This window comes from Cervus elaphus, chromosome 20 (genome assembly GCF_910594005.1).
Source record: "Cervus elaphus chromosome 20, mCerEla1.1, whole genome shotgun sequence".
In the NCBI taxonomy this organism is placed as follows: Eukaryota; Metazoa; Chordata; class Mammalia; order Artiodactyla; family Cervidae; genus Cervus; species Cervus elaphus.
Window position 1 is genome coordinate 57,415,012 of NC_057834.1, and position 27,478 is coordinate 57,442,489.

General features: G+C 49.4%; 1 non-coding gene and 1 pseudogene across 1 annotated transcript; one reads left to right on the forward strand and one right to left on the reverse strand.

Moving 5' to 3' along the window:
• LOC122676743 overlaps positions 1-27,275 on the forward strand; it is a 78,017-nt pseudogene extending 50,742 nt beyond the window's left edge.
• TRNAD-GUC lies at positions 12,287-12,358 on the reverse strand. Its single transcript has one exon. It is a non-coding gene; the product is annotated as a tRNA-Asp (tRNA).
• Positions 27,276-27,478: the final 203 nt, after the last annotated feature.

Consider the following 27,478-nt stretch of genomic DNA (forward strand, 5'->3'; position numbering starts at 1 on the left):
CTGATGCTGGGAAAGATTGAAGGCAGGAGGAGAAGGGGACAACAGAGAACAAGATGGTTGGATGGCATCACCAACTCAATGGAAGTAGTTTTAGCAAGCTCTGAAAGATGGTGATGGACAGGGAAGCCTGGTGTGCTGCAGTCCATGGGGTTGCAAAGAATCATACATGACTGAGCAACTGAACAACAACAATTTAGAAATGATTAGAGTGGGGAGGAGATATTGTCTCAGCCCTGAAGCAATTCCCAAGTGGGTGAGGGAAACCATAATACATACACTTTACTAGCAAACCAAGATGGTGTGACCAATGCTTCCCCTGGGTCTTGAGATACTGAGAGGTCACTGCTGCTCTCAGGGGCCCTGCCAGCATAGCTTCAAGGCATTGCTGTCTAATAAGAAGTGGAAGATGGTGGGAGGGATGTTCAAGTTGGGGGGGGACATGGTAAATCTATGGCTGATTCAGGTTGATGTTTGGTAGAAACCAATACAGTACTGAAAAGCAATTATCCTTCCATTAAAAATAAATAAGTTTTTTAAAAAGGGAAGGCTGCAATATTAATTTAGAGTGCTCCGTTGTTTTGTTCAAGAACTCCCCAAATGGACACATTATGTTCCAAGGGCCCTCTCCTGAAATGGAGCTATGATTTCGAGAAGACTCTTGACTTGTCTACTGAAGGCAGAGTTGCAACTTTGCAAACCAAGCCGCTGTGGACAAATGTATTCTCACTAAGGAAGGGACAGGACTGATGAATGGTTATGGAAGTTTTCCTCTCCTTTTGCTCCCTGGGCTGAGAGTGGGCCCCTGGTGTTAGTGGAATAAGGGCCAGAAGCTGGTGACTATATTGTGAGAGGCTATGTGAGACTCTGCACATAAGCTCAGCTGCTATGGGACACAGGTGACAAAGTGAGGTGCCAAAGTTGGAAATGCCAGTACCTCTGATGGCTACTATGTCTATCTCTTACCCTCCTAATATATCTTGAATGATTTAATTGCTGGTACATAGGTAAGTTGTTAATGGCAGAGTAGCCAAGAAAGCAGACCCAGGGACCAAACCACCTGGGTTTGGGGCAAACCACTGAACTTCCCTGACTTAGATTCCTTGTCAACAAAATGAGGACGCCGGTTCCCTTCCAAGGCAGCACATATAGGGCACTTAGAAGGGGGCCTGGTATGGGGTATGTTCTACGTTAAGTGTCAACTGTTACTTTATTTTTTTGTTGGCTGCTCTGGGTCTTTGTTGCTGCTCACGGACTTTCTCTAGTTGTGGTGTGTGGGCCTCTCATTGAGGTGGCTTCTCTTGTTGGGGAGCACAGGCTCTAAGGCATGCACTGGCTCAGTAGTTGTCACTTGTGGGCTCTAGAGGGTGGGCTCAGTAACTGTGACCCACCAGGCTTAGTTGCTCTGCAGCAAGTGGAAACTTCTGGGACCAAGGATCAAACCGTGTCCCCTGCATTGGCAGATAGATTCTTAATCACTGGACCACAAGGGAAGTACTCAACTGTTATTTTTGAGCCACATAAAATATTTACCTTTCAGTGAATGCTCTCACGTTTTCTAGGTTTGCAATTATATCCTCAGTGAATAATGAAAAACTGGACAATTCTCTTTTCATTATCCTACTTTCTACTTCCTGCCTTACTTCTATGCCCTGGCTATAATGCAGGCCCTTTGGGGGAATGGTAAAAACCATGTTGAATATTCAGGCAGCTATGGGAAGGATGGATATGGATGTGAGACAAGAGTGGCCAGAAGCAGAACGCAGGCTAGGAAGCTGCTGTTCTAAGTTAGCGACAATGTGAAGATGATTCTGCTATGGATAACACCCTAGCAAATGGTAAGGGGTGCTCCAGCTAAGAGACGTGCGTGTGTGCATGCTCAGTCTCTTCAGCCATATCTGACTCTTTGCAACCCTTTGGACTGTAGCCTGCTAGGCTCCTCTGTCCATGGGATTCTCCAGACAAGAATACTGGATTGGATTGTCTTTCCCTTCTCCAGGGAATCTTCTCGGCCCAGGGAGCAAACCCACATCTCCTTACAGCTCCTGCATCGCAGGCAGATTCCTTACCTCTGTGTCATTGGGGAAGCCCCCAGCTAAGAAGGCCTTTAGAAGAAAAGTCAATTGGATTTAATTGTGATATGAATCACAAAAATAAGTGACTAAAATTGACCATCAAAGCAATTCTATTATAATATTCACCTGGAAAGGAGAGAAAGAAGGGGAAAAAATCATATGGTTAGTTTTGAGTCAATGGATTTGGGAGAAGTTTGCAAACACTTTTTTATTCTACTCTGTAGTTAGCTATTTCCAAAACACTCTATAGTTCATTAATGTTTGTAAAACTCAAGTTTACAAAGCAAACATACATTTGGCCTTATTTTGCATTCATGAAATTCTATGGTAGATGTTACTAAGCACCAGATATGAGGTATTATAATATAGTAGACAAAAACATGGCTCTGGTGTTTGAAGCCTGGCTTACTAGCTGTGTGACCTCTGGTAAACCACTTAACCTGTCTGTGCTTCAGTTCTGCATCTATGAGATGGAGGTAATAATACCCTCCCTGTCACAGTACTGCTTAGTAATATCACTAAATACCTGTTACTATGAATATAGGAACTTCGGGACTTGCAAAGTTCTCTTCCTCTCTTACCTGACCTTCTCTGATGCTCATGCGCTCCCTTTCAATTCACACTGCAGTTAAACCGTGGGCTGTCCTGTTACTGTGTGCCTCACGAGCCCACTTCCACCTTGAAACCCTGGTTCAGTCAGGAGAGTGATGCTTCCCGGGCGGTGAGGCTGAAGGCCCAGCCTGGTCTCTCAGAGGGAAGAGGAGTGAACCTGCTGGACCCTGGAGGCATGACAGGGGCTCAGTTCCCATGCGCTGAGCCCCATGGCAGCCCCTCTGCTTAGGGTGGCTGAAGGACCTATAGTGCTGTTAAATAATTAGTCCAGGGCAGCAGCCCTGAGCCAGACCTGCCCTGGGCAACCAAGGTGTGTGGTCACCTGGCCTATGAGGGAACCTCTTTCTCCCCAGACCAAATCTCTGTCTCCCCAGACCAAAGTCTTTGTCCCACATCTCAGCCTGACACTGGCCCTCTGCGCTTCTATCACACATGGGCACTTGCAAAACTGCATGACAGATTCCGCCCCAGCCTGTTCTCCTCGGTCGCACCCCTGGAGCATGCGTGGAGAGGGGACAAACAGTGTGGGAGCAGAAAGTAGAGACCACGAAGCACCTGCAGGCGCTGCTGTCAGAGCTCCCGCTCAGACACGGGGCCGAGGGGAGACTGGGGCTGGTGGGGAAGGAGAGGACCTCTGCGAGATGGAGGTTTGGGGGAGCAATCTGAAGGGGTGTCTGAGGAGGAACAGGGCATGGCAGGAAAGCAAAGGAACAGCGTGTGTGCAGGCAGACACAGAAGCAGGTTAGATCCACAACAGAGCTGGGAACAGCTATGTGGCTGCAGTGGAAAATCCCAACCAGAGGCGAGAATTCCATTCAACAAATATTTATGGCACCTACTCAGTGCAAACAGGGCCAGACTGAGTCACTGGGCACGGCCCTGTCCTGGCACAGATGAAGGGCTTAGAGGGGGTACCGGAGCCAGGCCTGGTGCTGAGGACCACCTGGCTCTAGGCAGTGCCTCAGCCCTGGGGGGAACTGAGCTCTGTAGCCAGCTGGGGCCCCACCCGCTCTCAAAGAACTACTGAGTCACAGATCCCCGGGGCTACTGCCCAGGCTGACGGAGGGGGACCCATCAGATTCATGGGGAACTGAGTCTCTACCATAGTTCAGCATGGGGCAGGCGGCACAAGAAGAGGCATCAATAGGCCCTTTCCTTCCTCCCTGCCAGAGGCAGCCCCGGAGCTGAGGATGCGGAGACCGGGGTGGGAGTGGCTGGGGGCGGGGTGAGAGAGGGTCAGAGCCCTGCCCGCCTCTCTCCTCTCTCGTCTGTTTCTCACTTAATCCTTTCCCCCACCTCCCCACAGCTCCCCTATGTCTCTAACCCATTCCCGCTTCACTCACTTGCTGCCCCATCGCCACAGGATCCCTGTCCTGTTGTCCTACCCTGTCCTATCCTACGCTGGCCCTACCCTCTCATGCCTGGTTGTCCCAGCCCTCATGACCCAAAGACCAGAAGTAGACCCAGAACATCCTCTAATTCTAGATTCAAACTTGGTTCCCTTGCCCCTAAGCTCTTCACAGGAGGCCCCTGAGACTGGGCAGGCAGCAGCTGATCCCAAACAAACTGACCCCATGGAAAGTATGTGAAAGCCAAAAACACCATCCTCTGCCTGAACACTAGCCAGCCGGGGTGAGAGCAGCCACCTATGGCCACTCCCCAGGAAATAGCACCCCAAAAGGTCAATGCAGAAATGGGCTCCTGCTGAGGTGCTACCCCAAGAAGGCCTCAAGTTTGCAGAGCTATTGACAGCTTGCAACGCATAGTCACAGCTGATTTTTACAGAAACCCCAGAGTCACAGTGATCCCATTGTACAGATGAGGAAACTGAGGCTCAGGCATAGTAAGTGCCCAGCCCAAACTTGGCAGCTAAGTGATAAAACTTAGACTGGAGCTCAGGCCTGTCATATTCTGGTCCTCACACTCTACATTAAACCAATATTCTTGTTCACTCTTGACTTGACATCAGGTCCAGATGACAGGTTGTGCTAGGTGGTGACTCCCTCCCCACCTAAAGCAATCACTCCTGCTTATTCACACCCTGGCATTCTTCACCCTGCAAGCATTCCCTCCTTGTGCCTCCTTTAGTTACCCTCACCTGAGTGGGCCCTTGCCCTTTGCCCAGAAGGTTTTTTCCCATTTGCTCTTTGAAACCAGTCACCACCCCTTTTTTTTTAGGAAATGTCACCTCCTCTGTGAAGCCCTCCCCATCATGACTGAGCAGAGCCACCCCCTCTCTGCAGGCCCCCACATCTCTGTCCCTGGACCTCTGCAGGCTCTGATGTTAACCCATCATGAAAGAATCACCCATCTGTGTGTCTGTGCCCTCCACTCCCACCACCAGCACAGAAGCCCTGCTCTCTGTTCTTCTCAGTGGCGGCTGGTAGAAGGAAGAAAGTAGGGAGGGAAGGAGGGAAGGAAGGAAGGGTGGCTGTCCAGGGAGTCTGATCATGTGTCTGTAAGAGGAGCTTGCATCAGGAGGGCACCCGGTCATCTTGAGAGAATGGAGAAGCCGAGGCCAGGAGAAAGAGTGACTTCACTGGCCCTTGAGCCACCCAAGGGTCACATGTCCTCCTCATTTCTGGCCCTCCCCCGGGAGGACATTACTCAGCAACTCCTCAGCTCCACCCACTCCTCCTTGCTCTACTCAGGAAACAGACATCTCATGCAGTCATCTTTCCTACCTCGGTGTTTTTTTTCCAGTAACCGTGGAATCTCCCTAAAGCCACCTTCTCCCTCACCCCTGTCCATGTCCCCCACCTCCAGAGAGGCAAAGGGGAGTCCCCAGGAAAGGTCTATCAGGCCTCCTTCCCCTCCTTAGATGGAGCCAAAAGAGCAGCCAAGCCTGAATCAGGGACTCACTCTGACCTTTGGAGGCCCATGTTTAATAAAGAAAATGGCACCAGTGGTCCTCCTGCCCTCCCTCCTTTGAGCCAAGGCCCCACACCCCAGCTCCCTGCTCTGCAGAGCCAGCCCCCTCCAATGTGGGGCCCTCAGAACACAGCTCCAAGGAGCCCCAAGAGAAGGCTACCCCAGCTTGTTGTCCAGACCTACTGGTGTCAGAGCCTCTGACAGCCCCAACCTGCAACGATCGCAGGATTCTACCATTAGAATCCATTCCTCGGATGGAGCCCAGGCCTTCAGCTACCTTTCTGGGAAAGCCAGCTGATCGTGGTTGCTTATTTAACCTCTTTGCAGAGCCACTTGGCAGAAATGGAGTCGACCAGAGAGGGCACGTGTGGCGGAGGGTGCTGGCTCCTGGCCACGGCGTCAAGATGAAGAGAAGCTCCAGGATTCTCAGGCTGGGAGAGCTCGAAGCCAGTGTTCTGTTGACCGGAGAGAGAAAGGAAACGAAGGCTTGACCTCCCAGTCCTGCTTTGGGGCACCCGTGGAGGCTTGGGCCAGGGGCAGGGGGACAGGGTATAACAAAGTTGGCACTGGAGGGGTTAACCTGGGTTGCCCAGCCTCTGTGCACAGAGGGGCTCCTGAAGCTGTGCCTTCTTGTTGTACGTAGAGGTAGAGCCAAGGCTGGCCGGGAGCATCTCAAGCCATAGCCTCCCCGAACCGGCTCCTGCCGCACTTCCCCACCTCCCAGCCCCCTCACCCGCCCCTTCCTTGAATCCTCGTCCCAATCCCAGGAAGCCACTGGCGCTGGCACGGGACCCAGGCGACTGACTCATCCACAGGACCGGTGGCCTCCCCAGCCGCACTCGTACCAGCCACATCTGCTCCCTGCGCCTGCTCAGCTGTCCAGCCAAACTGGTGCTCCCACTGAGGCGAAGGTGATTGGCCCGGCCCAGGCCCGGACGTCGGCAGGCTGCACTGTGGTCCCAGCTGCTCGGAATTCTTCCATGAAGTGTGTGGACCCCACTCAGACTGAGACCTCCTACACACACTGACACCTCTCCACACGCCACTCATGGCCCCACTCGGCCTCTGTGCCCAGGCCATCAGGCCTAAGAAGCACATGCCAACCCTAGCTCCTGACCAGCCACAGAGAAGATGAAAGACAGGGCCACATGGCAGCCTCCAACTCATCCCCTTAAAGGCTCTCCCCACTGTCCTGGTACCCAGGCTCCAAGCCCTTGACCTTCCCCCACTGTCTACCCTGTCCTCCCTCCCCTTGGTGTCCCAGAAGCTGGCCTCTTTTCCCTACTGGGCACATTTACCAACCTCACTTCCTACTGGCAAGTGGGATGGTTTGGAGCTGCCGAGATCATGATGACTTGATCTTTCATGGTCTTACATGCAAAGGCCAAAGTGTTCCATGACCATGTGGGTTCTTCAAAGCCATTATCTAGTGCTGGGGGAGGGGACTCTTCTCCTGCACCCCCCTCACCCTTAAAGCCCATGGTCCTCCCAGCAGGGGAGTCAGGGTGCATCACTCATCAGAGTTACATCTGAGGCTCGGCTCTCCGCTGACTAGCTGGGTGGCTCTGTGTAGATATCCTACCAGTACAGATGCGGCCGTGATTTATTAACACAACAGCAAAGGCTTTACCAAATGGATGGGAGGCATGTCCATCACCCTGAGGGGCAGCTATTAGGTGGTCTGAGGGAGAGAAGGAGCGTCTGCTCTCTCTGTGTACAGAACCAGCTGAAATGGATCTGCCCATCCAGCCTAAAGGGACACATCAGAGCTAGGCAGCAGGTCTATGCCCAGACGAAGGTCACAGGACACGGACAACACTGGGAGCCCTTGTTCCTGGAGACAGATCCAAGAAGATACAATCTTTTAATTACATACTCAGGCTTCCTGGGCCGCCGGCCAGGGTACACTCAGCCCTCAGCCTCCTCTATGCGCCCAGCAGGAGTACTGTCTCCCTCTGCCCTGATCCTCTCTGGGGAAAGAGGAGTCCAGGGACCCCCAACACAGAGGACAGGAGGCAGCAGCCTGCCAGGGCTGGACTTGGAGCTCTGGTGGGTTCCCCTCACAACATACCCACTTGGGCTCTGCCAAGACCTGGATGGGGGACAGGGAGAGTGCTGCCCCCCAGGGACAGCCAAACCCTCTGGTCCAGATTCTTCGAAGGGCCACTCATCAGCCTACTGGATCCAGGCAGTTACCCAGTGTACGAAGCAGCCCTGACTAAGGCAGTAGGGAGCTGGCTCTGTGTGCGTGCAGGCAGCCTCGGTCACTCAGGCATGTCCGACTCTTTGCGACCCCATGAACTGTAGCTTGCCAGGCTCCTCTGTCCATGGGATTTTCAAGGCAAGAATACTGAAGTGGGTTGCCATTTCCTCCTCCAGGGGGATCTTCCTGACCCAGGGATTGAACCCACATTTCCTGCATTGGCAGGCAGATTCTTTACCACTGAGCCACCTGGGAAGCCCTGTAGGCACCATGAGATGAGAGCTAAAGAGGGGGACCCATCTTCTCCCACCTGAGGTACTCAGAAGTCTTCTTATGTGCTATTTTTGCTGGGCAAAAAAAAAAAAATGCCAGACCTGATCAGTTTGTGATTGACCTCTTCAGCTGATTTCCTTTCATCTCCCAAGGATCCCAGCCTCTCTGAATCCAAGTGAACAGGAGCTCCTCTCTGGCGGGTCCCAGGGAGCTGGGCTCCATCCTTCCCAGCACCTGGTGCCCTGTCTCTTTAAGACAGGCAACAGCTCTGAGATGGGTAATCTTTAACCCCTATTTAGCTAGTAAGGGAACAGAGTCTAAGTGAGAGGTGATAACACACAAATTCCAGAACATGAGGGTTGGATTTCACTGTTTAGGGTTTGCTCTCTCTCTCAGGAAACCAACTTGGATATGTAGAGCAGTTATGCATTTATGAGGGGCTTTCCCACATCAAAACACATCTAATCCCTTGGCTTAGAGAGGGGAAGTCTGGGATGCAGAGAGAATAATGCTTCATCTCAAACCTGGGAGAACCAGGACTGGGGACCAGGTCTCCTCACTCAAGTTCTAGGTTCTGTTCATCTCAACTAGCCAGGCTGGCCTTGCACTGATGCAGCTGGTGTGGGCACTGGTCCTCTTTGCCCACTCTGCTCAAGGTCACCACCTTTGCAAAACCCCCAGCAGGAAGAGAAGATGGATGGCACCAAGGGAAAGAGTGTGCTGGGCGTTGACCTCTATGGGCCATTGTGGCCCCGACCATGAGAAAGCTGGATGGCTCCTCTGCTGGTGAGGCCCAAGTCTCAGGCTAGGTCTTGCTCAAGACAGCTCACTTTACACAGAGATAAGGACTTGGTCACTGGTCAGATTAGCCTCCCCACTGCTGTTCCAGCCAGCAACATACAGTAGGAGGGGAGAATACATAGCCTAGAGCCTTTCATCCTGGGCTCAAACCTCAGCTCAGCTACCTGGTAGCTGTGTGGCTTTGGGCAACTTCTTAACCTCTGTATGCCTCAGGTTTCCCATCTGTAAAATGAGAACATTTAAAAAAAAAATTGAGAACAATAATGCAGTACTTACCACATAGGATCCTCACAAGAAGTATATAAGTTAATATGCATAAGGTACTTAAGACAATGCCTGGCACATTGTAAGGCACATTGTAAAGCAGTTGATTTATTATTATTATTAACTTATTATTTTATGTCCCAAGAGAGACGATGGATAACAAAGCAAGCAAAACCATAACACCCTTGAAGAGTTTCCATGGGAGGAAGGGAAAAGGCCTGTTATGCAATGGATGCAAGGGACTGTCACCCTCCATGGGCGAGTGGATCATCAACGGGGTTACATCAGGTGGAAATTGTCATTAATAGCAGTTCCCTCTTGGGCCAGTCACAAACCCACAGAGCACGAGGGGGTGAGAAATTTTACTATTATGGGAGTGAGAAATGTTACTACTGGGCACAATTCCATTTTTAGAATGTGGGAAGTTATTTTGAGCAGAGGTTTGATGTTTGTTATTTCTTTAATAGCCTCTGCACTCTAACAATACAGACACGTAGGGGCTCTGACTAGAAACCAGGGCACAGTGGGGAGCCTTGCTGCACTTCTAGGGTTGCTAGGCAACCCCTCTGGCCTCCCACCCCAGCCGAGGCCTAGTGGAGAGCCAAGGGTGGGCTCCACGAACCCCCCACAATCCCCCATCAGGAGTGCCCGAGCTCTTCAGATGCTTCTGGGACTCTCTCAAGGGTGTCTCGAGAAAGCAACCGCCTTCTCTTTTCAGCCTGAGTAGTGTCTAGTGAGGCAGGAAGATCCGCAGGGAAGAGCATTTGGTACAGTTACAGTTATGCCTTTCTTTGAAAAGTTATGTTGCTTTCCTATGACTGCTGTAACAAACTGTCATGAACTTGGTGGTTTAAAACAACAGAAATCTATTCTCTTATAGCCATAGGGGCCAGAAATCCAAAATCAGTATCACTGGGCCCAAATCAATGTCTCCACTGGGCTATGCTCCCTCCAGAGACTTTAAGGAAGAATCTGTTCTTGGCCTCCTATAGCTTCTCATGGCTGCTGACATTCCTTGGCTTATGGCTGCATCACTCCAGCCTCTGCATCCATGGTCACATTGCCTTCTCTTTTTCTATCTGTGTCAAATTTCCCTCTGCCTCTCTTGTTATTGCACTCAGAACCTACCTGAATAATCCAGAAAAGCATCCCTCCACCTCAGAACCCTTAACTTAATCTTATATCCTCTAAGAACTTTTTTCCATATAAGGTAATGTTTATAGATTTCAAGGAATGAAGATCTGATATCTTGGAGGATCATCATCCAGCCACTGGGCTTCCCTGGTGGGTCAGTTGGTAAAGATTCTGCCTACAATGCAGGAGACCACCTACAATGCAAGAGACGTGGGATCGATCCCTGGGTTGGGAAGATTCCCCCGGAGCAGGAAACAGCAACCACTCCAGTACTCTTGCCTGGAGAATCCCCTGGACAGAGGAGTCTGGTGGGCTACAGTCCACGGGCTTGTAAGAGTCGGACATGACTTAGTGACTAACCCACCGCCACACATTCAACCTATTATCCAAGCCAGTGTCTTCCACCAACCAAATCAGATAGCAGGTCACCGCTCAGCCCTGGCGTGCTGCCCTATCACTATCTCCCTGGCACCAAACACCAGGGTAAGAACCACTGAAAACTCAGCACTGATCTGAAGCCCTGCCCATCCTGGAGGTGCTTTGTATAGATCTGCAGACAGGCCAGGCTTGGAGTTTCTGGGAGGAATGGGGGAGTTGGACTGCACACCCAGGCAATGACAGCTTCCTTGAGGCCTCTAGTTACCACCACAAAAGGAAACAGGGAACTATAGATCAGATGCCAGGATCGTAAGAATTCAATAAGGACATGAAAAAAATAGAAAATGCTAATCCTTCAGAATGCCAGCCTCTGGAGATTAAAAAAAAAAAAAAATTGCCGTGTAAAGTGATCTTCTTTCTAGAACTTTTTCTATCCAGATAGAAGCATATACTTGTAATTTTAGAAAGCAAAGTGGGATTATACTACTCATCCTATTTTTCAATCTTTTTTTTCCAAAAATGAAATATTTGGGGTGTCTTTCATGGCAGTCCATGTAGCATTTCCTCCCTATTTCTAAAGGCTGCTGTCAAAGAGCATGAGTAGTTACCCTATTCATGGGCATTTGGATTGTTTTTAATTTTCCAGTTGAAATAAATGTGGCGAGATAGTTCAGTGAAATAGCTGACTTGCCAACATTGCTACAGGAGGCTCACAATGATGGGGAGGCATTTTTCTCTCTCCTTCACACACCACCCCAACACACCTCAAAGTAATCAAGCCTTCAGTGAAAAAATCTGGGGCTTCCCTAGCTCCTAGGAAGAATTAATCAGCCCTTGTTTTCCAAGACTGAGCATCACAGAGACAAAGAACCAGATTGTCAGAGAGGGAAGGGGCTCTGCGTTTGTGGGAGCTTCCACTGCAAGCACACAAACATCTCCTCTCCATCTGGCTTAGACAATAGAGAGAACGTATTGCTTCCTGTGTCAGAAAATCCTAGGGGCTGAGTGGGATTCAGGTGTGGTTTGATTCCGAGGTTCTCAATAGCCTCAGGCTCTGCTTCTGTTTTCCCGTGGTTCTCTTGACTCAGTCCTGCTCTGTAGGTTAGTTTTGTCCACAGAATCATTTTTTTCCCTTATAGTGAAAAGACTTAGTTCAGGGCCCACATTCATTCATGACACTACTCACAGGAAAAGAAATGTCTCTGTCCTAGTCTCTTTACAGTAAAACTCTTGAGATGCATCTTGACTGGACCAGTTTAGGTCATGTGCTTACCACTGAACCAATCACAGTCATGGGAAGATGGAATATCCTGACAGATCTAGTCTGGGTCATGTGTTTCCAGAGAGTTTAATCCTCTGAGGTCATAGAAGCAGATGATTTCCCCAAAGTCAGAGGTATTTATCTAATAAAAATTAGGATGTTGGGAAAGGGGAAATAGGAGAGTAGAAACTGAGTGAGTGAAGTCGCTCAGTCGTGTCCGAGTCTTTGCGACCCCATGGACTGTAGCCTACCAGGCTCCTCCCTCCATGGGATTCTCCAGGCAAGAATACTGGAGTGGGTTGCCATTTCCTTCTCCAGGGGATCTTCCCAACTCAGGGATCGAACCTGGGTCTCCTGCATTGCAGGCAGACGCTTTAACCTCTGAGCCACCAGGGAAGCCCAACACGTTGTGTACTCCTCCCCGTCGGGGAATCGAACCCCGGTCTCCCGCGTGACAGGCGGGGATACTCACCACTATACTAACGAGGAACGAGCTAAAAGTGAATTTGTTTCCGCCAGGTTTCCAACCGGGGATCTTCCCCGTGTTAGGCGAACATGGTAACCACTACACTACAGAAACCACGCTGATGGGGTAACCAACAGGGGTTCATGAATATGTTTAAGGATGAATGGGTTCAAAGTGGTCCTACTTAGAGAAAAGCAAGTGGGTTTTCTGGGCTGTATAAACCCCCCACCCTGGTGCCTATAGAATCCCAAGGGGGTAGAGCACAAGCACAAGTGTATGAGGAGCAAATTCATACCACCTCCCCTAAAATGCACCATAAGCATCCTGATATGTGAGCATATACCTTAATGTAAGGATAAATTCCTAGAAATAGAACTGTTGGGACCAAGGGCTTGCATATTCAAACTTTAATAGACATTGCTAAATTACCCTCCACAAAGGTTTTACCCGTTTCTCCTTCCAACAATACTGTCTATAGAAAGGTCCATCAACCCTCTTCTTGTTAGTGTTAATACATACTAAATATTACCCATCTTTCTAATGTTGGCTATACCAGTGGGGCTTCCCTGGTGGCTCAGTGGAAAAGAATCCACCTGCAATGCAAGAGATCTGGGTTCGATCCCTGGGTAAGGAAGATCCTTTGGAGGAGGAAATGGCTACCCACTCCAGTATTCTTGCCTGGAGAATTCCATGGACAGAGGAGCCTGGTGGGCTACAGTCCATGGGGTCGCAAAGAGTCAGACACAACTGAGTGACTAACACACACAAAGAGTTAATTTGATTTTTTAAAACTTCAAGGTAGAGTGAACATCTTTGCACACATTTATTAACTAATTATAATTCTTCTATGGATTACCTGCTTGTGGCCTTTGTTCATTTTTTTATTGAGTTGTCTTTCTGCTGTTGATTTGTGAAAGCTCTTTGTAAATTAGGGATATAAGCCCTTTGTTTAATCTGTTGCAGATATTTTCTCCAGCTTGTCCTTTGTGTTTTGACTTTTTATAGAGAGCTTTTGTTGTCAGAACTTAACAAATTTTGTGTGGTTCAGTATATCAGGCTTTTCTGGTTTTCTGCCTAAAAGGTCTCACTCCCCCTAAAATAACACACAATAAAACGTCAGTCGTGGCTTTCTTCATGACGTCTGTGGTTTCTTTTTTATATTTAAGTACTTTACCTATCTGGAGTTTTAAAAATTGCATTATACATGCAAGGCAGGAGTGAATTTTCTTTTTTTCAAATGGAGAGTTGATTGAGATGTAAGAACTCTGTGAGATTCCAGAACTTTCATAACTTCTCTGCTGTTCTCATTTCCATGGAGTGATTAGAAGGGGTTAAAAGGAACTTGGCTGATGCTTGTCTTTAAGCTCAGGGACAGCCAGGAATGGGGGATGAGATGAGGCTGGGGACGCAGTCTTCGGACAATGCTGGGAGGATGCAATGTGGTACCCAGAGCAGGAGAAGCAGCTGAGCTCTGCAGTGAAGAAGAAAGGAGGGCACGTAGAGTCAGGCTCCTCTTGAGAAGAGTTCAGGGAGCAAAAGAAAGACCCCTGCAGCGTCCACCACCCCCTAAGCCCCATACCCATATCTAGAAGTCTTTGGAAATTTTGCTGCCTCTTTCCAATCTTTCCACCCAGAGGTCTGGGCTCATTAGTGTGTGTGTTTGTTTCTTCCGTGAGTATTTTTGACCACCTCCTCTGAATCCAAGAAAGGACCACTATATCTGGTCTGGTATGAACGGAAGTTTGTGATATAACCCTGAGGCAGCAAGGAGAATGTTTGTAGGGACTCTTCTGAGTTGCAGGAGGCAGGAAGTCGTTTTACAAAAATTTCCTTTGGATGTGGCATTTAAAATGTTGTCCTTCAGATCTGAGAAAGTATTTCCCTGACTCCTGGGAAAATGAAAAGGGCCATATTATTAACACTTGGGAACACTCATGCCTTTCCTGAAAGAGCCATCCTGGGGTGCTACCTGCCTCGTTTGGGAGAGGTCAGAGGTCAAAAACACCCTAAGGGAAGGACACCACCACCATCAGCAGCCATCCTGGTCTCTGTTGCAGAGGCTGGAGGTCAAGGGCTCCAAGCAGCCAGTCCCAGCAGCTTTCACAAAAGCCTGAGTGCATCTCTGTCCCCGCATTGACCTGGAATCATCTTTTAGGTCACCCTCCCCATTGGAAGGTACAGATCCTGCATGTCGGTGCTCCATGAATGGTTGAATAAACAAATGAGTCCATGATGGAGGAGAGCAGGGTACAGTGCTGGGGCCGCAGCGCTGCAAGTGGGCCAAGCCCAGCTGAGGACCATGCAGAGACAGAGCCCACAGCAGGCAACGGAGGTCCGAGCGCAGCCTGTGGGGGAGCATGGCCCCTTACATCTGCTTCTTCACACACAGGGTGGGCTGAGAAATGCCATCACCACCAAGTCCCGAGGCTGTAACCCTCTCTTCCCTGGAGGAGTGACCTCCAATGGACAGCCCCTCACAAGAATGGCAGCCATTCCTCGCTCAGAAGCTTCAGCAACTGCAAGCCCAATTCCCTGAGCCCTTTCCTGCTGACTCACCACAGTCCCCCTGGGTCCGAGCTTCCTGCCTGGAGCCCAGTGGACTGGAGGGGAGGGGGGGAAGAGGCTGCGGACACTGCATCAGGACCCAGGAATGCTCTGCTGGACGGGAAGCAGAGACGACTAACCTCCTTCCCAGTTTCTGCTGCTGTGAGGGATGACCAGTAAATGGGCCAACTGGAGGGCTGAGTGGACTCCTCTGTCCCTGACTCAGTCACAGCCAGGCCCTCGCCGACCCCCATTTCAGAGAACAAGGTGCCCCCAGCCCCCTGCCCTGCCGCTTGTGTCAAAGTACATTTGGGACCTGCCGGGTCTTTCCTCTGATTGCCGGCGACAGTGTGTGGTTCTGCCCAGTTGCCTACGACTGTGTGTCCTCACCCGCCTGTGAGTGTGGCTGAGTGTGTCTGTGGTTGTGTAAGGTGGTATGAGCCTGTGCGTGACCGTGCAGATTCAGAATCCCTGCATGTCACAGCGCCCAGTTATGTGATCACACACCACGGGTGAGCATCAGTGCATGAGGTTAAGTCTCACTGTGCACTGTGTGTGTGTTCACATGTGCTTGCGTGTCATGGTGTGTGAATGCATGGTCGCCTTTCGTGACCTGTGACTCCACGTGGCTGTGTGCTGCTGACAGTCATGGTGTGTGACAGTGTGTGTCTGTGGATGGTTGTGTGTGACTAGGTGGGCTTCGTATGATTCTGCAGGCCCAGGGAAGTGAGGGGTCTGAAGCCCATATTTCACAGTAGGTGAGAAAGAGGTGTGCGTGTGTGTATGTGTGTGTGTGTGTGGGGGGGTGTATGTTGTGTTCTTTCTCTTTTTCTAGGTTCTACTCCTATAACTTTTGAAAGGAAGTATAACTAGGTTGCAGGATGTTCTTCCCTGGGTCACTGACTGGTCCTAGAGTGTTTTCTTGGAACAGTCCAGGCTCAGGGGCAGTGTCAGCCTGTCTGAGCCCCCACTCTGGCTCCCAGTGCTCCCAGCGCAGCCCCTGGCTCAGGCCCCAGCAGCTCCCCCCTGCAGGGGCATAGCCAGCTTGTCTCAGCCTGGACGTCTGCCCCTAGCTCTCCCCAGACCTATTTTGAGTGCAAAAGTAACATTGGTACCCAGCTGTCTTTCTCTCCCCACCCTGAAGACCTGCCTTTAAGGAGCTTACCCCCCCCACCCCAACACACACTCTCCTTCAGGGAAAGTGGAGAAGGGAACTAAAGCACCCAGATGAGGGACCGAGGAGTGTTTCAGACTCTCACAGGCCCTGACAGTCCTGCTGCCTCTGGGCTTCTGGCCTCCACTTTTCTACTAAGGAAGGTGGCTGAACCTCCATTCTAACCGGCCCCAGGACAGGTGACTTCGCCCTCCACCTTCCACCCTCTGCAGATGGGCCTTCTGCAGAGACTCCGGCTCTTGGGGCCATGGCTCTGCCCAGGAATGATGACATGACCCCTCCGGGTTGTCTCCTACAGATCCGAGTTGGGTGACAGCTGCCCAGGTGTGTGAGCTTCTAACCGCTTCTGCCCCTGCTGGAAAGAATGTCCACACTCTGGGTTGGATGGGCTGTGTGGCTGCCCCAGTGGCAGGCTGAGGTTGAGCAAGGTGCCACCTACCGAGTCAGCAGGAGTCTGGAGCACCCCGAGCAGAGAAAGTCCTGGAAACAGAGGTAGAGGGGAAGAAGAATTGAAGGTGGGAACCAGGGCTCTATAGAGAGAACTGCGCCAGGACCAGGCATGCGCTACAAACAACACCAAGGCCCCTCCAGGGGGGAGTGCTATCGAGAGAAAACCCTGGACCAGCAGCTCAGGATACCAAGGTTCTGTTCTAATTCTGCCTCCCAGCGGCTGTGTGACGAGAGGAAGCCGCTTTCCTTCTCTGGGCTTCTGTTTCTTTACCTTGAAGGTTGAAACAACAGAGGAAATGAAATATGTAAAGTGTGGTGCCCAGAGGCAGGAGTAGGTGCTCAATAGACATGAGTTCTCTTCCCTTATCCTAAACATGGCTGTTGATCCCTTTCCAGGGGTCTAACTAAGGCTTTTCCCAGCCCCGATAGTCTATGTCTCTAAAGGAATCCCTCTTTTCTTCCCCCATTAACGCTGGCAGGACCACCACACCCAGATCCCAAGGAGACCCTGCTTGGAGTGGGTGAGGTAGTGTGGGGAGGGGAGTTGAACACTAAGAAGGGGAGAAAGCTAGGGGTGGAGGCAGGTGGGCAAACATAACAACAGGAGCTGTGGTCTCCCCATAGCAGGGCCCAACAGGTGGCTCCTTGTCCTCCCTGACTTGGCCACTCAACCTATTTCGGTTCCCTCCCTCCCACCCACCACCTCGTGCCCTCTGGGTCTATATAGCTCCAGATCCAAATTGTTCTGGTAAGTGCTGTAGCTCAACACTTGTGAAACATTCAGACTGAATTCAACATCCTAAGCCCAATAAGCTAAGCACTAGAGGCTGGAAAAGTTAATAAGACACACTATAATCGTCTGAGATCTTTAAGCTACAATAACAATAACACCTATTGATCACACTATCTAATGCCATTTGGCAAATTCAAATGCCTTCAAGAGCCAAACAGATTTTACAAATGGCTGAAGCAGCTTGATGGGCATGGTAGGGCCTGGGGACCAATTATGGATCAACATTTCCTATTCCCAAGCAGGCCAAAGAAGAAACAGCTGCCTCTAGCTGCCTTTTGTGGCGTTTTCTGAGTTTTCACTAAGTGCTGAAGTGCTTTATTTCATTTAACTCACTTAAGAATTTTGACAGATTAGTGTCATAGGAGACAGATTATAAGGTGATCCCCATATCCTCATGTTCGTGCCCTTGTGTAATCCCCTTCCCTCGAGTGTGGGCAGGACCTGGGATTTGTTGGCAATCAATGGAATAACCATTATGCCAATATCTAACCAATATTGTCAAAAGGGATTGGATGTCCCTTCCGTGATTACATGTTACAAAAATCCAGTCTCACCAGCAGGCTGGTGCTAGAGACTTCCTCTCTCACTGACTCTGAAGACACAAGCTGCCTTGTCCGGGGAGGGCCTATGCAGAAGGTCTTATGGCAAGGAACTGTGGGTGGCCTCTAAGCGCTGAGAGCAGCCCCCTGCCAACAGCCACCAAAATTCCAGTTTTTTAACCATAAGGAGATGAATTTTGCCAACAACCTGTGTGAGCCTGGAAGTGAATCCATCCTCACTGGAGTCTCCAGATAGGAATGCAGCCCTGCTTGTCATCTTTTTTTTTTTTTTCTTTAATTTTTTATTGCAAGATATTTGCTTTATAATATTGTGCTGGGTTCTGCCATAGATCAACACGAATCAGCCACAGGTATACACATGCACCCCTGTCCAGCATCTTGACTGCAGCCTCATAAAGGACCCAGCTCCTGACCCACGGACACTGTAGATAACAAACATGTGCTGTTTTAAGTTGTGAAGTTTATAATAATTTGTTACGAAGCCCCAAAAACATTAACGTATGTATTATTTCATCTTACTAAGGAACCTAAAGCCCAGAGACTGATGGGAGTCTCCAGTTACTACAAGGCACAGCCAGGCCAGAGCCCCACCTCCAGCCGCTTCAGGCTGATGTCTTCTTCAGCCTGCCATGGCGTGTCATTGCTCTCTCAGTTTCTACCAAGAGATAAGAGGGGTAATCTGCATGCTGTGGATTGCAGTGTTGCTTTTCCATTTCAATTCACCAATTTGCTGAACCCCTACAGTCTGCCCTGCACCGTGCCGGGGGTACAGTGGTCAGCAGCACAAACACAGGGCCTGCTCTTAGGGAGAGGATGGAGCACCAGAGGATATAGATGATGGATAAGTGATGTTGGCGCGATGAAAGTTACAAAACGAGGAGGGATGGGATGTACTGGGAACACATCATAGGACAGTTAGCTTCAGCCAAGGGCTAGGGAGAGTCTCCTTGAGGAAGTGACGTGTAGGTCCCTCGGGGATGGGCTTGGTAGGGAGTGCGCCTCTGCATTGCAAGTGAGTGAGTGGGTGGGTGAGCTTTCCTGAACGAGAGTCCTCGGGGAAGAGGTTTCTTCCAGCAATGTGAAATCACCCTATCTCTGTGCACTGGCTTCCAGGACACCTTGTCCCAAGGACCCAGGGTCTCTTTGACTGGCCTGTGATGTCCAAGACCTCAAAGCATCACTTCCCGGATGTATCATGGTTGGACAGGGTAGGGGTGAAAGTTGCTTAACTGTCACTCTCATCCCTTAAACATCCCCAGACATCTGGCAGGGGAAGAATGACAGGTGGGGGCTGGAGGCAAAGCAGTCAGTCAGGGGAGTGAGGTGTGGGCAGAGGCAGAAAGAAGAGCAGGAATTAGAGAGCCCACCTCCAGCCCCCATGGGCCTCCATCTGTGATGACTCATCAGACCCAGGGGTCCTTGCTGATGAGCTGGAAGGATGGTATGGATCAGGAAGATCCTAGCAGGGAACAGGCAGCATACTTCAATTGGACCATTAGAGGAGCATTCAGTAAAGAGATTCTTTTCAAAGGTAAGAGCAGGGTGTAGGAAAGGATTGCAGGAGCCTGGACCAAGGGCAGCCGTCTATCCCACTGCTAGGCCTGCTGGCCTGGGGAGGTGACCAGACCGTTGTGAGTGGAGAGGCTGCCTGAGCATCTCTGTGGTCTCAGTTGAGGGCCGCAGCCAGACTGTGGCAACCCCACAGGGGGTGTTGGGGGAATAAGTGCCTTAATTCCCTCTCCTCTCTGCCTCCCATCAGCTGGCAATGCTCCCCACTGGTCAAAGCAGAGGGTAAGGGTACCCATCAAAGCAATTCCACAAGTGAGCATCCCGGGGCACCACAGAGTAGGGTGGAGAAGTTGGGGAGCAGACCTGGAAGTGAGAGGAGACCCAGTCCCAACTCCACCCCTTCCCAGACAGCAACTCTGGAAAAGCCCCTCAACTTTCCTGGGCCTCAATTTCCTTCTCTGTACAAAGGACAGTGAGTGTGCTTATGTTGTTCCAAATTTGAAATTCAATGATGAAATTAAGGATTCCAGCTTGGAGCCCCGAGTGCATTGACTGGCTGCCAGCACTTGGTTTCTAAGAGTCAGCAATGAGAACACAAAATCGAGGCCACTAAGGAGCCAGACACCCTGGACATCCAGCCCAGAAACCCTGGACATCTGAACACCACACCAATGAGAGGCTTGCTCAGCAGGTCGTGGAGGCCTGCCAGGACTGGAACCCAGAAGCAGTCTCTCTCTCTCTGCAGGACCCTGAGGTGTGCGCATGCACACACACAACCACACCCACAGACACACACAGTGGAGCTGTAGGTAGGGCAATGTCTCACCTCGGCCCCTCTGGAGAGAAGCAGCAACAGGCTAGTCACAGCCCAGGTCTGCGCTCTGGATGGCTGAGGTCAGTGGAGGGACAGACGGCAGGGCCAGGCCTCCTAGCCCTGCCCAGAATCATGGGCCCAGCTAGAAGGGAACTGGGCAGCACTAGTCCACCTCCCTGTGAAGAAATCCTCCCAGGCACCCTAGACACGTGTCATCTAGGCGGGACAATGGCAACCCACTCCAATATTCTTGCCTGGAAAATTCCATGGACTGAGGAGCCTAGCAGGCTACAGTCCATGGAGTGGTAAAGAGTCAGCCACGACTGAGTGACTGAGCCCACTGGGAGCAATGGAGAGGGAGCTCACCACCTCACAGGGCACCCTAGGCAGCCACCTGCCCCTGGATGCCAAGCCCCTCTGGGGCAGCCCTTGGAACCTCAAAGTCAGACTCCAGGCCCTCACCCCACTTCTGTCTACCTGAGATATCGCTTCCGTGCCCAGAACAAAGGCCCCTGGTGAAACCCGCAGCCCTCTGCCCTTTACTTCTTTATCACCCGCATTTCAAGCTCACAGGAAGAGGGTTTTCAAAACATCAGAGTCAGAACAGCACTGTGGTCAATTTTTTCAAAAGAAAGGAAACCAATAAGGATCAAAGAACTGCAGGTGCAGCAGATTAAGACCCTGCAGGGTGGGCAGGGGCCGAGGGCAAGGAAGAGTGTGCCCGCCTGCATGAGAGGCCGCTGCTTGCCCAGATCCCCAGGGTAGGAGTGGGCGAAGGGGCGGTGGGGAGGGCAACTGGGAAAGGACAGCAGGGCTGCCGCGCTGCTTTGTAGGTTGAGAGGAGACAGCTCACATGGCCCGGGCTCTCGCCAGCTCTTGCCTGCACCTATGACAGTCTCTTAAGTCTCTGCAATGCAGTGGCAAATTTCCTTTTTCCGAGCAATGCCAGCCGTGTCTCTTGTGCTCCTGACGTCTCAGCGTCCTGAGCTCAGAGCAGGAAACACTAGTGTGCACGTCTCTGCTGAGACTGTCCTTGAATTTACCGAGCTGCTTATTAAAGGTGTTCACCATGAGACTGTTTCTTTTACTGCCTGGATGTCCCTTTTGCTTCATTTTTCTGGTTTCCTTTCCCTTTATTTTATCTTGTTTATTGAGTGAGTCTTTTTAGAAAAAAAAGTTGTGAAATGTTTTTAAAATGTGAAAAAGCAGAGGGATTATATAATGAGCATCCTAGTATCCAGCTTTACCAGTTCGTAAGAGATTGTCACATTTTTTCCCTCTTTTTGCTGTGGTACAATATACTAACACAAAATTTACCGATTTAACCATTTCAGTTTCTTTTAGAAACATAACATTATACATACAGCTAAAGAGCCCTACAGCCTCTCCACCATGTCCTTCCCTTCTTCCCTAGAAAAGTGCAGTGAAGTGAAGTGGCTCAGTCATGTTCAACTATGCAACCCCATGGGCTGTAGCCTGCCAGCTTCTCTATCCATGGAATTCTCCAGGCAAGAATATTGGAGTGGGTAGCCATTTCCTTCTCCAGGGGATCTTCCCGACCCAGGGATCGAACCCAGGTCTCCTGCATTGCAGGCAGACTCTTTACTGTCTGAGCCACAAGGGAATCCCTAGAGGTAACCACTATTCTGAATTTGATTCTCCTATAGAAGTGATGCATGGATGTTGTAAAATAATCCATGTAGTAGAGAAGATACAGAGCCAAAAGTAAACTTTCTCCTGCTTTCCCCAGCCTTAAACTCACTTCCCCCTTGAAGTAACCATTGTTAAAACTTTCTATGACTCTTTCCGGGTATCTTTTAATACAAATGAATATATTAGTTTGTTTTCTTTCATTATACACGTGAGCTTACACCATGCATAATGTTCTCCAACATGCCTTTCGTTTCCAGTTATCACTGTTCCTTGGAATTTTTCTGTGTTAGTACTACTAATTCTACTGTGTTCTTTTTAACAGCTGCATGAGATTCTACTTTATTTGATAGTTTCCCATGGAAGGGTATTTAGGTGGTTTCCAGAGGCTTAGCTATTCTAAACAAGCCTACACGGAACATTCTTGACATATAGTTTTGCTCACTTGTGGGAATACTATATATCTGTATCATAAATACCTGAAAGTGGAGTTTCTAAGTAAAAAATATTGAACATTTGACACCTCGAAAGATATTGCCAACCTCCCGTCTAAAAATGAGCAACTCAAACACCAACAAACTACATGTGAGAGTTTCTATTTCCCCACATCCTCGAGAACATGCTTTTTCATACCACTTTTGGCCTTTTGTTTATTTTCTTCTGTAAGCTGTCTGCTCTTACCCTTTTTGAACCCTAGCATTTTATGGGCTGATTTTTACACTTGATCTTTGATCCATCTGGAATTAATTTTAGATGATATTCTTTTCAATGAACATTTATTGATGTTCCCACTCTGTAAATAGATTGAATGAAGTACTGAGATAAAGGTAAAAGCAGATTTCTCTCCATTCAACAGGCCACAACTAACTGATTTTGCCTTCCCATTTAGAACTAGCTGATGTTGAGGCTCTAGGTTAAGAAGTGGACCATCCATAATGGATGAGTGAACACAGAGGCACTGCCAACATCCAATCAGTGATTTGTTCTATAAACAGGCAGCAGTGGATTCAATCACTAGAATTTTGTTTTTTTTTTCCTGAAGAGATGTGTATTGCATGTGGGAAGAGGGGTGCACACATGCTTGGTGGCCAGAGGAACAGACCGTGGCAGAGAGGAAACAGCCCACCAAACCCATTCTCCCTTTTCCACTATGATGAACTTCAAGCTGGGAGTATGGCTGCCCTTCTGGGGATAGTATTTCCCACCTCCGTGCATTTAGAAAGGGCTATGTGACTACACGGGCTTCCCTGGTGGCTCAGTTGATAAAGAATCCACCTGCCAACGCAGGAGATGCAAGAGACGTGGGTTTGATCCCTAGGTCAAGAAGGTCCTCTGGAGAAGCAAATGGCAACCCACTCCAATATTCTTGCCTGGAAAATCCCATGGGCAGGGGAGCCTGGTGGGCTACAGTCTGTGGGGTTGCAAAGAGTCAGGCATAACTGAGCACACACATGCACGCATGCACTCGTATGACTACATTCTCACCAGGGGAATGTGAGCGGAGCTGGTATTAGCCCCTCGGGCTATAATGGTTTTAAAATATGACACACATTCTTTGACTCTCAACTACCAAGTGATGGGTGTCTATGACAGCTCCACTTGAACCTGGGTGGTCTTCATCCCAGAGGAAAGTGGAAAGTCATGCTATCGCTGAGGCTAAGGCATAGAAGGCTGGGCAGCTTCTACCTTGAGGGAAGACTCACCCTTGATGCCCAAGTCTCAGTAAAAGAAGTCCAACTCCTGTGAGGACCCCAAGTTAGAGAGGCCACATGTCAGTGCCCTGGAACAGGCCCCACTGAGCCCAGTCTTCTAGCCAAGCACCAGGTGAGTGAAGACACCCCCAGACAATTCAACCCCTACCACTTGAGTCACCCCTAGCCATCTGAGTCTTCCTAGATGAGGCCCCAGACATTGTAGAGTACAGACACAAGCCATGGTCCAAGAATTCTGCCCAAACTCCCGGCATTCCTCACAGACCCACGGAATCAATGAGAATAATGAAATAGCTGATATTTTATAGTACTATTTCAGAGTGGTTTGTTATCCAGTAATAGATATCTGGAACCAAGCCAAGACCAAGGAAACTCTTCCCCTTCCTGCTGACTCCAACCCAGATGTGGCAATGATCCAGCCTCCACGATGCAGATGACAACTCCTAGGATGACAGGGCCACTGGAGGAAAGGACCTGGGTCCCAAAGGACCACATGGAGCACTGCTGCCAGCTGATAAGGAAAACTTACCTCAAGGGGCATATGTGAGAGAGGAACACTTGTCTTTAACCTTTAAGCCAGCGGTCCCCAAACTTTTTGACACCAGACACCAGTTTCATGGAAGAAAATTTTTCCAAAGATCAGAGGGGATGAGGGGGATGGTTTCAGGATGATTCAAGCATATTATATTTATTGTGTACTTCATTTCTGATCTAATGCCACCCTGATCTGACAGGAGGTACCTCTCTGCAGCCCAGAGGTTGGGGACCCCTGCCTTAAGCCAAACAAACAAAACATGTGGTACATATGAAACTAACACAACATTGTCCATCAACTGTACTCCAATAGGAAACAAACAATACAAAGGTACAGCAGTGAGCAAGGCCCACCACATCTGGGGAAGAGGATGGAGGGAGGGGCCACAAGGGCAGATCAAACCCCGCAAGAGAATACAGTTGGTTATTTAATGACAGTTGTAATCAGTTCTTTGCAGAGATATACAGGAAGCTGTGAAAACCGTTCAAAGGGCTCTCACCCAGTGTGGGTGGACAAGGAAGGTAGCCCCGAGGAAATGATGCTGCTTTGAGAGCAAAAGGGTGAGTAGAAATTAAGTAGAAAGATGGAGAGGGAAGAGAGGAAGACTGCTATGGCACCAAAAGTGGGTGGAACATGTACACGGGCTCTGAGTCAGGAAGGAGATGGTGAGTTTGAGGAACTGGAAAAAATAAAAACCACCGTGGGCCTCATGGGTCAGGCTGAGGATTTCAAACCTGACCTCTAAGAAATACGAATTCATGGGATAGTTCCAGCAGGAGAGTGACTTGATTGGATCAGCCTCTGGAAGCTGAGGGGAAGACACGGGGGCAGGGAGACCAGTGGGAGGTAGATGAAGACCCTGTCTATGGTAGGGACTGTGGGGAGAAGTGATTGGGTCTGATGGATATTTGGGAGGTGGCTGGTAGGACTTGGAGGGTAGGGGGAGATGGTTGCGAGAGAGACGAGTCAAGGATGAAACACCAATAAAATGATGTCTGGTCTATAAGTAAGTTATGATGTCATGGCCAGAGGAAACCTAGGCAGGGCCAAGTCCAAAGGTAGCTCAGGTCAGGAGAACGGGGACTGGACTTGTTGGCGGGTGCCTTTGAGCAAGCCATTTCCTCCATCTTTATAAATTGTCTATAACATGAAAACAACTTACTACACAGAACAGCTTTTGTGGAAGGACAATGGCTGCCTTCATTCACCCCAGAACACTTAGTGAGTGGTGCCTATGATATGCAGTAAATAAGATAAGTACATAAAGTACATGGTGTGTTAGCAACAGTGCCAAGGAGAGCAAATAAAGTCGGGAAAGGAGACAGAAGGCAGAAGCAAAGTTTTAGATAAGATGTTTAAGGCATACGCTCATGAACAGGGTGTCCAGGTTCTATGGAACCTGAGTGAGGCTTCCCTCTGGAAAATAAACATTAAAACATCTTATTTTTTCAAATTTCACAAAACACATGGCTCTGTGAATAGACCTCTAGGGCTTGGAAGGGGTAGGTGTGAGCAAGGGGGCCCCGAGCATAGGCATCAAGGATTTTCTCAGTAATTCCACCTCTGCTCATGAGTAACAGAGCTGTAGGAAGCGTGGAGGGTGACTGTGGGTGTCGCCAAAAGAACCTCCTTTATGTGACTTACAGTAAGTCACTCAACTACTCTGACACCCAATTTCCTGAACTGTAAATGCCCTTATAAGGTTTTAAGGAGTAAATAAAGGCTTGTAAATCAAACTTCCAGCTCAGAGTAATACGTGGTAGCTAATTATTTTGATTTTTATTTCTATCTGACACAGAAGGAGAACCGTGGTCTCAGCTGTGGGAAGTGACCAAAATAAAAGGAGGATTATGAGCCCCACACTGCCTGGGAAGGCTGAGGTCCGTGGCTGCAGGAGGTGCGCATCGTGTGCGTGGTTTTGACCTGTGGAACTGGTGTGTGGCAATGGCCCTCATGTGCTGCCTTCTGGAGAACAGCCTTAGAGAGACCACACATCGAATGAAGTCCTAGGTTCCCCTAGGTACTTGAATTTATGAACAAGATGAACAGAAAGAGGGGAGGCTGAGCACACAGTTAACATTGCACAATAGTCGTCCTTTGCACAACTATTACCACTGTCTCCCGAGCCTTCTCTCTCCTGTGAACAAGGGCAACTCTTAAGGAAAAACTGATTGCATGGCTGCAGGAGAGGAGGCAACAGTCGCAAACAAAAAAATCATTGCAGTGGGTGTTGGACAAGTAGGTATGGCATGTGCCATCAGCATTCTTGGAAAGTCCCTGGCTGATGAACTTGCCCTTGTGGATGCTTGGAAATGCATCTGCAGCATGGGAACATCTTTCTTCAGACACTTAAAATTGTGGCAGAGAACAGATGACCCTGTGACTATGGGGATAACTGCAGGAGTCCACCAGTGAGAGAGAGAGAGTCAATTCAGTCCGGTGCGGAGAAGTTTTCTTCAAATTCATCATTCCTGCGATCATCAAGTACAGTCCCATTTGCATCATAAGTGTGGCTTCCAACCCAGTGGATATCCTCATATATATTACCTGGAAACTAAGTGGATGACTCAAGCACCATGTGATTGAAAGTGGGTGTCAAAGTTTCACTATTTTATGGTTGAAAACTTGGCATTCATTCCAGCAGCTGTCATGGATGGATTTGGGGAGAACACAGCGACTCAAGTGTAGCTGTTTGGAGTAGAATATATGTGGCCAGCATTTCTGTTCGGGAACTGAGCCCAGAAATGGGAAAGAACAATAATAGTAAAAATTGGAAGGAAGTATGTAAAGTGGTAGTGGAAAGTGCCTGTGAAATCATCAAGCTAAAAGGGTAACCAACTGGTCTGTTGGATGACATGTGACTCATCTCATTGAATCCATGGTGAAAAATCTATCCAGGATTCATCTGGTGTCACAATGGTGAAGAGGATGCATGGCATTTAGAATGAAGTCTTCCTCAATCATCCATGTGTCCTTAATGTCCAGGGGTTAACCAGTGTTAGCAACCAAAAGCTGAAGGCTGATAAGGTTGCTCAACTGAAGAAAAGTGCAGATACACTGAGGGACATCCAGAAGGACCTGTAAGGCCTGTGGCTTCTGGGTTCTCAGCTGTAGAAATTTCAAAACTCCTACTTGAGGGAATTCCCTGGTGGCCCCATACTTCAAACTCTGCTTCCACTGCAGAGAACACGAACTCAATTCTGGGTCAGGGAACTAAGATCCTGCATACTGCGTGGAGTGGCCAAAACATAAAAATAAAAATAGAAACAAAAACACTCCAGTGTGATTATCCATGAGCCTTTGGTTTTCCTCCATGTACATGGATCACAGTTTGCTTTTTCTCTTCCTAGATGTGTGAATATGGGCTCAAAGAATCAAAGGCCATGCTTGTGGTTTAATGTT